Source organism: Salmo salar, chromosome ssa12 (assembly GCF_905237065.1).
Source record: "Salmo salar chromosome ssa12, Ssal_v3.1, whole genome shotgun sequence".
Taxonomy (NCBI): Eukaryota; Metazoa; Chordata; class Actinopteri; order Salmoniformes; family Salmonidae; genus Salmo; species Salmo salar.
In genome coordinates this window covers 87,464,597-87,479,969 of record NC_059453.1, presented here as the reverse complement: position 1 = coordinate 87,479,969, position 15,373 = coordinate 87,464,597, and the positions used below count along the sequence as shown (strand labels likewise).

The 15,373-nt window shown below is 40.0% G+C and overlaps 1 pseudogene; it reads left to right on the top strand.

The window, feature by feature from the left end:
* Positions 1–6,177: 6,177 nt before the first annotated feature.
* On the top strand, positions 6,178–13,614 carry LOC106566070 (adenosine receptor A1-like; annotated as a pseudogene).
* The last annotated feature ends 1,759 nt before the right edge of the window (positions 13,615–15,373 follow it).

The following is a 15,373-nucleotide window of genomic DNA, read 5'->3' as shown; positions in this document are numbered from 1 at the left end:
ATGAAGGCAGCAATGACATCCAGAAAACAGATACAGATGTATAATCTTAATTTGACCAGTACTGTTGCAACAAAATAATCCTGCAGCAACGGGATTTGAACGTTTAGTACATAATGTTGTGTGTGATGGTTAGGCTATTAGCTGTCCAAAATCACTATACATGAAAAATGCAATACTGTTAATATGTGTGTTAGTGCAGATTTTCAGTGAATTTATGTAAATCATAAAGCTCGTCTGCATTTCCTGCGTCACAGGAAAATCAGCAACAAAAGAGTAATCAAATGAAGATGCTACACCTGTATGCAACCGAAGCAAACAAACAAATTGTTATAAACACAACAAGGACAATAAGAGATGATACAGGTATGCAAACTGATTAACCTCTTACATCTAGGCGTTCCACTAGCAGAACCCCGTTCCGCCAGCAAAACCCCTAGCCAACAGCCAATGGGATCGCATGGCGCGAAATACAAAAACCTCAAAAATCCAATAATTTCAATTTTTCAAACATATGACTATTTTACACCATTTGAAAGATAAACCTCTCCTGAATCCAACCACATTGTCCAATTTCAAAAAGGCTTTACAGCGAAAGCAAAACAGATTATGTTAGGAGAGTACATAGACCAAAATAACCACACAGCCATTTTCAATAAAACCCAAAACACAGCTAAATGAAACACTAATTGTTGATCTTCATCAGATGACACTCCTAGGACATTATGTTATACAATACATGTGTCACAGGCGTCGTAGGGATTGGACCAAAATGCAGCGGGAGTGTGTATACTCATCTTCTTTTTATTAGGCAGAAAGAAGGAAAACCAAAAACAAATCACACGTATACAAAAACAACAACGATAAACAGTCCTGTAAGGCGTACAGCTATACAAGAAACAACTACCCACAAAATCCCATAGAAAAAAACACCCCTCTTAAATAGGACCTTCAATTAGAAGCAACTAGGAGCAGCTGCTTCCAATTGAAAGTCAACCCAACAAACACCACATAGAAATACGGAGCTGTGAAGGGAACGGCACCTCCATACCTTCAGGCTCTGATCAGGCCCTACACCCAAACAAGGGCACTGCGTTCATCCACCACTGGCCTGCTGGCCACCCTACCTCTGAGGAAGCACAGTTCCCGCTCAGCCCAGTCAAAACTGTTCGCTGCTCTGGCACCCCAATGGTGGAACAAGCTCCCTCACGACGCCAGGACAGCGGAGTCAATCACCACCTTCCGGAGACACCTGAAACCCCACCTCTTTAAGGAATACCTAGGATAGGATAAAGTAATCCTTCTAACCCCTCCTCCCCCCTTAAAATATTTAGATGCACTATTGTAAAGTGGTTGTTCCACTGGATATCATAAGGTGAATGCACCATTTTGTAAGTCGCTCTGGATAAGAGCGTCTGCTAAATGACTTAAATGTAAATGTAAATGTAAATAGACATACTAGAACTAACATAGTCTATTTCTAACAAGAACATAACCCAACAAACCCCGAAACACTCTAAACAAACACACCCCTGCCACGTCCTGACCAAACTACAATAACAAATAACCCCTTATACTGGTCAGGACGTGACAACATGTATGTTTTGTTCAATGAAGTTCATATTTATATCCAAAAACAGCTTTTTACATTGGCACATGATGTTCAGAAAATGTATTCCCACCAAAAACTTCCGGTGAATTTACAAAAATACTCATCATAAACGTTGACAAAATACATAACAATTATTTTAAGAATTATAGATACAGAACTCCTTTATGCAATTGCTGTGTCAGATTTTAAAATAGCTTTTCGGTGAAAGCACATTTTTCAATATTCTGAGTACATAGCTCGCCATCACGGCGAGCTATTCAGACACCCGCCAAGTTTGGGGCAACCTAAACTCAGAATTAGTATTAAAAATATTGTATTACCTTTGCTGATCTTTGTCAGAATGCACTCCCAGGACTGCTACTTCCAAAATAAATTTTGTTTTTGTTCGAAATAATCCATAGTTATGTCCAAATACCTCCGTTTTGTTCGTGCGTTCAGGTCACTATCCAAAGGGTAACGCGCAAGCGCAAATCGAGACACAAAAACTCAAAATGTTCCATTATCGAACTTAGAAGCATGTCAAACACTGTTTAAAATACATTTTTATGGTATTTTTTTAATGTAAAATTGCGATAATATTCCAACCGGACAATAGTGTATTCATTCAAGGAGGAAAAGAAAAAACAGCATGCTCGCGGGAATGCGCATATCCAATCTCTTTGTCCTCAGGCAGACCACTCAGTAACTGAGCTCCTATACTCTGCCCAGAGACAGGAGAAGGCTCAATCCACTTTCTGAAGGCTTTAGACAGCCAATGGAAGCCTTAGAAAGTGCAACGTAACAGCACAGATACTGTAGTTTCGAAAGGGCCTAGAAAGAACTACATTTCACAGATCCTACACTTCCTGGTTGACTTTTTCTCAGGTTTTTGCCTGCCATGTGAGTTCTGTTATACTCACAGACACCATTCAAACAGTTTTAGAAACTTCTGAGTGTTTTCTATCCAAATCTACTAATAATATGCACATCCTCATTTCTGGGCAAGAGTAGTAACCAGTTTAAATCGGGTAAGTTTTTTCATCCGGCCGTGAAAATACTGCCCCCTATCCATATCAGGTTAACCTTAATTTCTCTTGTTAGTCACTTATTTTAACTTAATATAATACATCAATAAAATCAATTTAGCCTCAAATAATGAAACATGTTCCATTTGGTTTAAATAATGCAAAAACAAAGTGTTGGAGAAGAAAGTAAAAGTGCAATATGTGCCATGTAAAAAAGCTAACGTTTAAGTTCCTTGCTCAGAACATGAGAACATATGAAAGCTGGTGGTTCCTTTTAACATGAGTCTTCAATATTCCAAGGTAAGATGTTTTAGGTTGTAGTTATTATAGGAATAATAGGACAATTTCTCTCTATACGATTTGTATTTCATATACCTTTGACTATTGGATGTTCTTATAGGCACTTTAGTATTGCCAGTGTAACAGTATAGCTTCCGTCCCTCTCCTCGCTCCTACCTGGGCTCGAACCAGGAACACATCGACAAAAGCCACCCTCGAAGCAGCGTTACCCATGTAGAGCAAGGGGAAACAACTACTCCAAGTCTCAGAGCGAGTGACGTTTGAAACGCTAATAGCGCGCACCCGGCTAATTAGCTAGCCATTTCACATCGGTTACACCAGCCTAATCTTGGGAGTTGACAGGCTTGAAGTCATAAACAGTGCAATGCATTGCGAAGGGCTGCTGGCAAAAGCACGAAAGTGCTATTTTGAATGAATGCTTACGAGCCTGCTGCTGCCTACCATCGCTCAGTCAGACTGCTCTATCAAATCATAGACTTAATTATAACATAATAACACACAGAAATAAAAGCCTTAGGTCATTAATATGGTCGAATCCGGAAACTATCATCTCGAAAACAAAACGTTATTCCTGTTACATTGCACAACCATCAATGTTATGTCATAATTACGTCAAATTATGGCAAATTAGTTCGCAACGAGCCAGGCGGCCCAAACTGTTGCATATACCCTGACTGCGTGCAATGAACGCGAAATGACACAATTTCACCTGGTTAATATTGCCTGCTAACCTGGGTTTATTTTAGCTAAATATTCAGGTTTAAAAATATATACTTCTGTGTATTGATTTCAAGAAAGGCATTGATGTTTATGGTTAGGTACAGTCGTGCAACGATTGTGCTTTTTTTTCGCAAATGCGCTTTTGTTAAATCATCCCCCGTTTGGAGAAGTCGGCTGTCTTTGTTAAAAAGAAAGTCTTCACAGTTCGCAACGAGCCAGGCGGCCCAAACTGCTGCATATACCCAGACTCTGTTTGCAAGAGAAGTGACATATTTTCCCTAGTTAAAAGAAATTCATGGTAGCAGGCAATATTAACTAAATATGCAGGTTTAAAAATATATACTTGCGTATTGATTTTAAGAAAGGCATTGATGTTTATGGTTGGAGCAACGTGTACCTAAGCGATTATATGCAACGCAGGACAGGCTAGATAAACTAGTAATATCATCAACCATGTGTAGTTAACTAGTGATTATGATTGATTGATTGTTTTTTATAAGATAAGTTTAATGCTAGCTAGCAACTTACCTTGGCTTCTTACTGCATTCGCGTAACAGGCAGGCTCCTCGTGGAGTGTGAACAGCTGTCTTCGTCGTCAGATGAAACAGAGAAGTCATCGTCGGAAAAGGTGGACCAATACGCAGCGGAGGATGTGTTCATCATTAGTGTTTTAATGAAAAAAGAGAACACTACAAAAATAAACAAAAGATGACAGCAAACAGTTCTGTTAGGAAAACACACTAACAAAATACAATTACCCACAAAACCCAAAGGAAAAACATGCTCCTTATGTGTGACTCCCAATCAACAACAACGAACTACAGCTGTGCCTGATTGGGAGCCACACACGGCCCAAAACACAGAAATACAAAAACCGAGAAAAAGAACATAGAACGCCCATCCAATGTAACACCCTAGCCTAACCAAAATAAAGAACAAAAAACCCCTCTCTATGGCCAGGGCGTTACAGAGTGCAATGTAAAGCAGGTGGTTAGAGCGTTGGACTAGTTCACCGTAAGGTTGCAAGATTGAATCCCTGAGCTGACAAGGTAAAAATCTGTCGTTCTGCCCCTGAACAATGCAGTTAACCCACCGTTCCTAGGCTGTCATTGAAAATAAGAATGTGTTCTTAACTGACTTGCCTAGTTAAATAAAGGTCTAAAAAATAAAATAAAATAATTGGCCAAATCGGCGTCCAAAAATACCGATTTCCGATTGTTATGAAAACCTGAAATCGGGCCTAATTAATCGGCCATTCCGATTAATCGGTCGACCTCTAATTTCAATATGTCAGTGTTTAAATTGTGTCCCTTTTTTTGCATGGCTGCATTACTATTTTAGCAAAGAGCTGGTCCAGAATGATTAATTTTATGTAAAGAAGGTACAGAACGGGAATGAATGTGCAACTGGTGGCCAGAGTGAAGTAAAAAAAAATCACTGAAAATTATGTTTCAAAATAATAAAAGGAAGAAAATGTGTGCTGAAATGTATTCATGAGCATATAAATGTGATAAAATCACAATCATCTTCCTGTCGCTATAGAGTTACATAAGTGAATGGCTACAGTTATGCACTATGTACCATTCAAAACATACCATATTTCACACAAGTTATTTAGCTGGTGTATGAAATGAAATCACGGATTGCAACTGAATAACCTGCACATTACATAATTCCAATTACTCCCATGTATCATATTTATTGATGCTTTGTGATTAAGGAGAAATCTATAAAGGCAGGGGAAGCCCTCTAGTCACACTAAAGATGATGGATTGATTAATTAATTAATTCACCATTATGAACAAGGCTAAAGGCAAAAAGGCAGGATACAACAATTATCTAGAGGCGATGTAAGGTTCTATTTCTACAGATCCTCTGTTATTCAGGAAGTAAAAACATATCACATCACATACAGCTCATCTGGACACAGCGTGCGGTCCAGTCATTCATGCAAAGCCATTTGAGAGGATGAAATCGGTTTTGGTTAGCACAAAAGCATGGGTGGGGGCGCAGAATGTTAGTTTCTCACAAATCCTCTTGGGTAAGTGTCAAGGTCCTGTCTGCAGTTCATCTCAGGTGACAGAAAGAGTACTAAAATGTTAAAATGGCACCTAGGTCACTCACATTGTCATTTGACACCCTGTTATCTTGAGAGGCAATGTTAAAAAATATCCCAAATGCATGTTTTATGAGACCCACCTGCCAGACCAGTCACAGCTCCCCTCTCACCCACATGTATGCACACACAGATTCACACCTACAAAAACACACACACATAGCACATGCGCACCCACACAAACACACATACCATGTGCGCGCCCATGGCATGTGTGAGAAGCTCCCTACTGTTCCAGAGGAGTGATGGGAGGAGAACGAGGTCCCTCCCCTCTAAGAGATGGAGAGACGCAGGGGATCAGCCGGTCAGTGTGGAGCAGTCCACTCAGTGGCCCACTCAGTGAGTCAATGCCAGGTCAGCGACCACCCACGCTTCTCTCACCAGCAGCAGCTCAGAGGGAACACACAGAATGGAAGAGGACACAATCAAATTAGCTGAATGCAAAGGACCAACTGAAGAAGAAGAACCTTTAACTACTTCTTAAACCATTTTTAATCTGAGGAAAGGCAAGGGGAAATCCGGGGAATTTTAAAATGTCTTCCTCTCCCGGTGTCAAGCCATGGGAGCATGTGGACATGATGTACATCTTCATGGAGACAGCCATAGCCCTGGGCAACGTGTTAGTGGTGCTGGTGGTCTGTTCGAACCGGGCCCTGAGAGACACCACGTTCTGCTTCATCGTGTCTCTGGCGGTGGCCGACATTGCTGTGGGAGCCCTGGTCATCCCCCTGGCTGTAGTGATCAGTCTGGGGCTGAAGACTCAGTTCTACACCTGCCTCTTCTTCTCCTGCCTGCTCCTCATCATCACCCAGGGCTCCATCCTGTCCCTAGTGGCCATTGCCATCGACCGCTACCTCCGGGTCAAGATTCCCAAGTGAGTCGAATTACACCGGCTGCATGCTATTTACTTTTCCCAGGTAGCGTTCTGAACAGTCTGAAAACAACTGCCAACTTTACCACGCAGAGGGCTCTATTTTAACAAACCTAATGCAATGTTAAATCGTAGTGCTGGCTGTAGCGCTGTAGGTTTGAACGTGCTCCATGGCTAAATATGTGGTTGCTTCAAGTTGTGTATTTATAGTCTTGTATGTATTGTGCTGTAATCAACTCTAATATGTTAGTCCGTTATAGCCTAGTTTGTTAAATAGCATGAGGAAACACATTTTCTAAATATGTTGAATTTGTTTGCAGTCCACATTGTTCTAAGTAATTGCATGGCTTCAATATGGAAATGCATTAACATAGGCCTACTATAAAATGCATTATGTCTGAGCCATGGACATGTCAAACGTTGTCACAATTATTTATAAAGCCCTTTTTACATCAGCAGATGTCACAAAGTGATTATACAGAAGCCCAGCCTAAAACCCCAATGAGGAAGCAATTATGGAATGCCGTTTGTGTATTTGCATGTCAAAAAATATACACGTCAAAATAACACTATTTGACGCGTTAAATAAGCTTTCCATTTGACACGTCAAATAACACAATTCTATTATTGAATGTTGTGTAGCTGAATTTGCACGTGCAAGCCAAGCGCCACAATTACGATCAGAAGCACTGTCAAAACTGTACAAAGAAAAGAATGCAAACAAGCACACGCCGGCCACGAACGATGTGTTTACAACCCCGCGTTGGTAAGAGGCATATTTGTTCGACCGAATGGGAAAACGTCTGTGTGAGCATCTGAAATAAGACCAGGATCAAACGAGCAGGATAAAAAAAAGGCAAATATCTTTGATACAGATGTTAGAACTTCGGCGGTAGATAGCTAACGTTAGCACTAATGCAACCAGCCTGAAAACAATGACTAGTAAAAACTGCAGTCATTTTTTATATTCTTAGCAATGATTTAGGAATCCTTGTGCGTAAGTATTAGCTAGGTAGCCACTTGTTGTTCGCCTATTGACATTTAACCTCAGTTCATGAAAATAACTAGCTAGCCGCAACTTGAACCTGTTGCCCAGAGCTAACGTTATAAACAGCCAGCTAGCTTCATCTGGGTGGTGAGGTTTGACCGGACCGGGTTATGTGTTGTGAAGCTAGCCACAATAATGATTAGCCGCACTAGTGGAATTTTCAGTTCGCCTTCAAAGTAAAAGTGTATCTTTGAAAGTGACGCAGAAAGTTACAATTGGTGGAATCATGCCATATTTAGACTAGATCATGTTTAACAAGGTTGGAATGTGGAGCAATGAAATGGTTTATCAGTCTACTCGGTGACACTAGGCAAGTTAGTTAAGAACAAATTATTATTTACAATGATGGCCTAGCATAAGGTTAAAGGCTTCCTGTGGGGACGGGGGCTGGGATTAAAAATACGTTTAAAAAAATTGGTCAACAAGTTTATTTGACGCGTCAAATAATGTTATTTGTATAACTGCCTTGATTTTGCTGGACCCCAGGAAGAGTAGCAGCTAATGGGGATCCATAGTAAATATAAATGACACACTTTTATTTTGAAGGCTAACAGCAAATTCCACTAGCGTGCCTTATCCTTATTGTGGCTAGCTTCACATAGATGGGTCCGATTTAATCAAATAAGAACTCTCTTATAAATTAGGGGTATTTTAGATGACACCTTGCTAGATAGTTGGCTAGCTAACTATAACTACTGAAACAGATTATGTCGTTGTACTATGTTTTTGGGGAAGAACATTGTTTGCATCCATCAGCTAGCTAGCTTTTCTTTTTTTTTACCAGGAGTGCCCAGAGCTTGGGGAAGGGCCCGGCGTCCCAATCACAGCCGCACAATTGGCCCAGCGTTGCCCGGGTTAGGATTTGGTCTGAAGTTGGTACCAGTTAAAATAATTAATGTAAGTATGGAGGTAGTTTTGTGCCTACCCCCAAAAAGGGGTTAAATATGTGTAAATATATATATTATTTTTTAAGTCCTGAGCTTTTTTATATATCCTATATATAGGACACTTCAAAACCTTATTCCTTATGATTTATTTTTTGACTGTCTTTTTTTGCCATTTATGAATGTGTTGTTCAGTGTGTTTCTATGGGCTATAGTAGTAATGGCCAAATTCAATATTTTATCAAAATGTTTTTGATATATATATATATATATTTTTTTTTCATACCTAAAGGGTAAAAATCAAATAGCTCCATGGTATGACCATCTTAAAACAATTATATATGTTAGCTTACACTCCACTGACTTCACACCCCTTTACTTTTTCCACATTTTGTTGTGTTAAAGCCAGAATTTAAAATTGATTAAATTGAGTTTTTTGTCACTGGCCTACACACAATACCCCATAATGTCAAAGTGAAATTATGTTTTTTGAAATGTTTACTAACTCATTAAAAATGAAACGCTTAAATGTCTTCAGTCAATATGTATTCAACCCTTTTGTTACGGCAAGCCTAAATAAGTTCAGGTGTAAACAATGTGCTTAACAAGTCACATAATAAGTTGCATGGATTCGCTCTGTGTGCAATAATAGTGTTTAACATGATTTTTGAATGACTACCTCATATTTGTACCCTACACATACATTTATCTGTAAGGTTCCTCAGCCGAACAGTGCATTTCAAACATAGATTCAACCACAAAGACCAGGGAGGATTTAAAATGTCTCGCAAAGAAGGGACCTATTTGTAAATGGGTAAAATATAGATATTTTTAAACAGACATTGAATATCCCTTTGAGCATGGTGAAGTTATTAATTGCACTTTGGATGGTGTATCAATACACACAGTCATTACAAAGATACAGGCGTCCTTCCTAACTCTGTTGCCGGAGAGGAAGGAATCCACTCAGGGATTTCACCATGAGGCCAATGGTGACCTTAAAACAGTTAAAGAGTTTAATGGCTGTGATAGGAGAAGATTGAGGATGGATCAACAACATTGTAGTTACTCCACAATACTAACCTAATTGGCAGTGAAAAGATAGAAGCCTGTACAGATTACAAATATTCAAAGTAATAATGCAAAAAATGTGGCAAAGCAATAAACTTTTTGTCCTGAATACAAAGTGTTATGTTTGGGGAAAATTCAATACAACACATTACTGAGTGCCACTGTCCATATTTTCAAGCATAGTGGTGGCTGCATCATGTTGGTATGCTTGTAATCATTAGGACTGGGGAGTTTTTCAGAATATAAACGAAACGGAATGGAGCTAAGCACAGCCAGAATCCTAGAGGAAAACCTGGTTCAGTCTGCTTTCCACCAGACACTGGGAGATTAATTCACCTTTCGGCAGGACAATAACCTAAAACACAAGGCCAAATATACACTGGAGTTGCTTACCAAGACATTTAATGTTCCAGAGTGGCCTAGTTACAGTTTTGACTTCAATCTACTTGAAAATCTGTGGCAAGACCTGAAAATGGTTGTCTAGCAATGATCAACAACCAATTTGACAGATCTTGAAGAATGTAAAAAATAATAAATGGGCAAATGTTGCACAATCTAGAAAGCTCTTTGCATCTTACCCAGAAAGACTTACAGCTGTAATCGCTGACAAAGGTGCTCCTACAAGTATTAAGTCAGGGGTGTGAATACTTATGTGAATGAGATATTTCTGTATTTAATTTGCAATACATTTGCAAAAACTTTTCATATAGGATTGTCTATAATGAGATTTGATTTTGCTTAAGGGCAACAACTTGAGTATTTTACTGTATTCCTAGTGAAGAAAATGTTCTGTTAATTCTAATTACAATTAAAATGTTCCTGTCCGTCCCAAGGATTGACTTTTAAGGCTGGTTCGTTGGGCATTTTTGGCAGAGTTGCTGGTGTGTCTCATTTATTTGTAGTGTCATGTGGACAGGGGAGTTGTGTAAGAGAGCAATCTATGGTAGCAGCAATTTACTATCAAAGGTTCCTTCATTTTGTTGTTTTATATTAAATTATCATCAATGTAGTTTAAAATTGATTGCTGTCATACTACCAACTTTTATATTCTCACATAAAAATCTGAAACTAATGTATATATACTAAACAAAAATATAAACGCAACATGTAAAGTGTTGGTCCCATGTTTCTTGAGGTGAAATAAAAGATCCCAGAAATGTTCCATATGCACAGAAAACGTATTTTTCTCAAATTTGGTGCACAAATTTGTTTACATCCGTGTTAGTCAGCATTTCTCCTTTGTCAAGATAATCCATCCACCTAACATGTGTGGCATATCAAGAAGCTGATTAAACAGCATGATCATTACACAGGTGTACCTTGTGATGGGGACAATAAAAGGTGACTCTAAAATGTGCAGTTTTGTCACACAACATATGTCTCATGTTTTGAGCGAATGTGCAATTTACATTCTGACTGCAGGAATGTCCACCAGAGGTGTTGCCAGAGAATTTTATGTTCATTTCTCTACCATAAGCTGCATCCAATGTCGTTTTAGAGAATTTGGCAGTACCTCACAAAGCAGACCACATTTAACCACGCCAGCACAGGACCTCCACATCCGGCTTTTTCACCTGCGGGATCGTCTGAGACCAACCATCCGGACAGCGGATGAAACTGAGGAGTATTTCTGTCTGTAATAAAGTCCTTTTGTGGGGAAAAACTCATTCTGATTGGCTGGGCCTGGCTCCCCAGTGGATGGGCCTTTCTCCCAAGTGGGTGGGCCTATGCTCTCCCAGGCCCACCCATGGCTGTGCCCTGGCCCAGTCATGGGAAATCCATAGATTAGGACCTAATTAATTTATTTCAATTGATTGATTTCCTTATATGAACTGTAACTCAGTAAAATCGTTGAAATTGTTGCATGTTGTGTTTATATATTTGTTCAGTATAGATGCTTGGATTTACTTAACTCTCAATATTTTGCATTCTAAAACCAATATGTGCCAAATAAAAATCTATATTTTTGTACTGAGGAAATTTGGTGACACTTTAAAATCGCCTTCATTAAAAATCTGAAAGCAATATAGCTTGCATTTTCTTATCTCTCAGTATTTTGCATTCTAAAATCGATTTGTGCCAAAATAAAAAATATATCTATATTTTGAATTATTATTTGGTGACATTTTATAAATCTCATTCAAAGAATAAATGAATCCATTGTGCTTCTGTCACATAATAGGCTTGACAGCCTGTTAGCCTGAGTGGCACTGAAACAAAGAATTAAAAAAATGTAACCTTAATTTAACTAGGCAAGTCAGTTGAGAACAAATTCTCATTTAAAATGACAGCCTACCAAAAGGCCTCGTGTGGGGACGGGGGCTGGGATTAAAAATACAAATAAAGTAAATAAAAATATAGGACAGAACTTAATACATGCATAAATTAATTTAATCACTAATGCATTACACAGAGTTGGTGTATCATTGGTATTCATAAAATCTCATACTTAGCTCCTTAGAACAGCATGTACTGTAAAAATGCATGCCTGATGCATCCATCAAGCATCTTACACAAATGGCTTATGGAAAGGTTTCCAGACATATTTGTCTGGAGATAATCAAAAGTCTAAGCTAAGCTTCACCTCCAGCTGTTTTGTATGTTCTGTGTTTGTCAATGTACTGTATCATTTTTCAAACTGACTTTGATAATTCCTCTGGTCCTCTGCAGGTACAGCATAATCGTGACCCAGAACAGAGCGTGGGTGGCAGTGTTCCTATGCTGGCTCCTCTCTGCCCTGACGGGGATGATGCCCATGTTGGGCTGGCACAACGAGCACACACAGGGTAACCTGAGCATCACCAGCGATGACATAATAGTTTGCAAGTTCACCAAGGTCATGCGTATGGACTACATGGTCTACTTCAACTTCTTCGGCTGGGTGGTGGTTCCTCTGACCATCATGATCGCGCTGTACGCTGAGATCTTCAGGGTGATCCGGAAGCAGCCGTGCCGAGGCCACCTGCGACACCAGCAAGTACTTGGACAAGGAGCTATAGCTAGCCAAGTCCTTGGCGCACATCGTCTTCTTATTCGCTCTGTGCTGGCTGCTGCTGCATGTCATGAACTCCATCCTCTTCTATTGCCCGGAGTGTGGGATGCCCAAGAGTGCCATGTATGTGGGAATCTTTATGACCCACATCAACTCTGCCCTCAACCCGCTGGTATATGCCTTCCGAATACAGCGGTTCCGTGCCACGCTGGTCCAGATCTTCCACTGCTGCATGCTGTTTAAACCCACGGAGAACAGCCCTTGCCCCAACCAGCCCAGCCCACCACCCCTGTTTGAGAAAACCCCAGTCCACCCGTCATACCGCTCAGGAAGGAGATGGCTAGAGATCAACATACTTTGGTGTGAAAAGTGCAAATCAATCCCAGAACAACAGCAAAGGACCTTGTGAAGATGCTGGAGGAAACAGGTACAAAAGTATCTATATCCACAGTAAAACAAGGGAATTTTTACCAGGATTAAATGTCAGGAATTGTGAAAAACTGAGTATAAATGTATTTGGCTAAGGTGTATGTGAACTTCCAACTTTAACTGTGCATAGGTGGTCGCAGGTCTGTGGAAATCTTCACAATACTTGTAATAATCTGTCAGAATCTCGAACAGCACTGATCACTTGCACCATGCAATTTTAATGTAATCCTAACTGTAATCCAGATCCTTTGGTTCTGGTATTAGATGAAGCACAGTTATAACACATTCATCTGTTCTGTAAATAAAGATGGCGTTGTAACAAGAAGAGAGATTTACAAGAGTAAAATATATACTACTGTGCAATCCCACGCTTTCTCAGGAAGAACACTCAATTGGCCTATTTATGTTTTACGTTGTACCCAGTGGGGACCCGTCATTCAGGGCAGGTGGGGCAGTTTTGAGACCCACATTTTTAGCTTTCCTGTTTTGCATGTAATTTTGGCATTAATACGTGTCACATATCAGTTTTCAAACAATGTAAAAAAAGATATATATCATTGAGTTAATAAAGCCGCATACAAACATGGTCTCTTTTTTGTTTTCTTGAGTAAAGCAGCTCCAAAATGCAGATGTTTCAGCCTAGCTCAGTACTTTCTGTGGTGGTGGGGCAAGCCAGCAGAAAATATGGAGCGTTGCGCCGTGATTGGCTCAGTGCTCTGTCACTCATGGGGACACTACGTCACCGCCAAGTTTAAGGGTAGAGCTATAAAATTCAAGCCCCTTGGGTGCTGCCATAGAGTTACATTAGAAGTGCCTATCCAAGATGGCTCAAGATCATTGGCCACAGATAAAATGACGTCAAATCACATATCTACAGTAGCTTTGATTGAAAGTATGATGTTGACATGATCAGTCCAAAATCTTAGCTAGCAGTCATCATCATGAATCAAGTCAACAATCTGCTGGCAGATAATGAAGAGAAATTACAGATAAAACATATCAGTGTTCATCAGCCATTGGACATAAACATTACACAACAAGTTGGAAATCGCAAATTCAACAGTGAGTGGTTTGGAAGAAATCAGTGGCTAACTGCAAACATTGCAAAGCAGTCATTAGCTTGCTATTCAGTGGAATGGCTGTGTGGTCCCAAGTCTAAAATTAAGGGTCTCTTTTCCTAGTTCAACATTCAACATTGGCCATGCTGTCAGTGAAGCATGATTTGCACCGCGCACAAAACAACAACGTGGAACTGCAAAATCAGATTTGAATGAGTTCAAGACAACTGGGAACTGGGCAAAAACAAGCTACGACTGAGAAAATACAGAATTGTACATTCGGAACTCGGGCCTCTTTCTAGAGCTATGACCTGAAGATAACTGACATCATCATGATTCAAGCTTTTTTTTCTCCCAGTTATTTTGAAAGCACCATAAATCCAGAGAATGGCAGACTTTCATTTTTACATTTTAGTCATTTAGCAGACGCTCTTATCCAGAGCGACTTACAGTAGTGAATGCATACATTTCATACATTTATTATTATTATTATTTTTTATTTTTTTGTACTGGCCCCCCGTGGGAATCGAACCCACAACCCTGGCGTTGCACACACCATGCTGGCGTTGCAAACACCATGCTCTACCAACTGAGCCACAGGGAAAACTTTGATGACAAAGTTTGATGACAAAATTTGCCCACGAAGAACCGCCCCGCCACATTCCTGTTCAAGTGAGCACAGCACAACAAGGTGAGTCCAAAAATGTATTGTATGCTGCTGCATAAATTATGTAATATGTCAGGGAGATATGTATACTGAAAGTTATACTAAGTGTAAGTTGTGTAGCAAGCTGTTAGTAGCCCATGTAGCACACCATCAAGCGCTATGATGAAACTGGCTCTCATGAGGACCGCCACAGGAAAGGAAGACCCAGAGTTACCTCTGCTGCAGAGGATGAGTTCATTAGTTACCAGCCTCAGAAATTGCAGCCCCAAAAAATGCTTCACAGAGTTCAAGTAACAGACACATCAACATCAACTGTTCAGAGGAGACTGTGTGAGTCAGGCCTTCTTGTTCGAATTGCTGCAACAACAAAAAACACTACTAAAGGAAACCAATAAGAAGAAAAGACTTGCTTGGGCAAAGAAACATGAGCAATGGACTTCGGACTGGTGGAAATTAGTCCTTTGGTCTGATGAGTACAAATCTGAGATTTTTGGTTCCAACTACCATGTCTTTGTGAGACACCGACTAGGTGAACAGATGATCTCTCCATGTGGGAGAGCCAGGGGCAGAGGACAGACAGGCAGAGTTAGAGGGAGAGCCAGGG